Genomic DNA, 779 nt, shown 5'->3' on the forward strand with positions numbered 1-779 from the left:
TGGAAGTTATGGCTACGATATATGATAACTTTCAGCCAAAGGAGCACCACCTTCCAAAGGGGCAACAGTTACCTACTCCTTCTATCGGTAAATTCGAGTTTCGTTCCTCTTATATTGATTTAGTGGAACGGAATCGTTCATGGTCCGCCCGATGAAGACCCCTTGAAACATATGGAAATTTTCACGGACTATTGCTGTTCAATACCTATACCGGAGGGGGTAACTCAAGATGAAGTAAAGGGGTTTATGTTCTTATACTCCTTGAAGGATTCGGCGCGAGATTGGTATCGCTACCTCGATAGAGTAGCAATTTGAGTCACCGATTGGACATCTTTAGCACTAGCTTTTTACAAGAAGTACTTCCCGCCTTCAAGATCGATGCCTTGAAGAGTAAAATCACGAGTTTTCAGCAAGGAGCCGACGAAGATTTTTGTGAAGCATGGGGACGTTTCAAACGTTTGGTCCGAGCTGTCCCTCATCATGGTTTCCAGCAATGGTATCTTTGCAATCTCTTTTACAATGCTTTATATGATGATTACAAAGTCATTTTGGATGCAGCTGCTAATGGTAGGTTCCAAAATAATACCGGTCAAAGTAAAGGTTGGAACACCATTGAGGAGATGGCAGTCCATAAAGCTGAATTTGGAAGTTCACGTGGTAAGTCACGAAAGCAAGGTGAAGACATGACTGCTGTTGTGTCACTTATAACTTCCATTTCTACCCGTCTCGAGAAACTCGAGACTTCTGAAGCTTCCAAAGGGAAAGTCGAAGTTCCTATT

At 42.7% G+C, this 779-nt stretch overlaps 1 non-coding gene across 1 annotated transcript; it reads right to left on the bottom strand.

The window, feature by feature from the left end:
- Nucleotides 1-378: 378 nt before the first annotated feature.
- Nucleotides 379-487, bottom strand: LOC141650261 (small nucleolar RNA R71). Its single transcript, XR_012546304.1, has one exon. It is a non-coding gene; the product is annotated as a small nucleolar RNA R71 (small nucleolar RNA).
- Nucleotides 488-779: the final 292 nt, after the last annotated feature.

The sequence above is a fragment of the Silene latifolia genome, chromosome 3, assembly GCF_048544455.1.
Source record: "Silene latifolia isolate original U9 population chromosome 3, ASM4854445v1, whole genome shotgun sequence".
Classification (NCBI taxonomy): Eukaryota; Viridiplantae; Streptophyta; class Magnoliopsida; order Caryophyllales; family Caryophyllaceae; genus Silene; species Silene latifolia.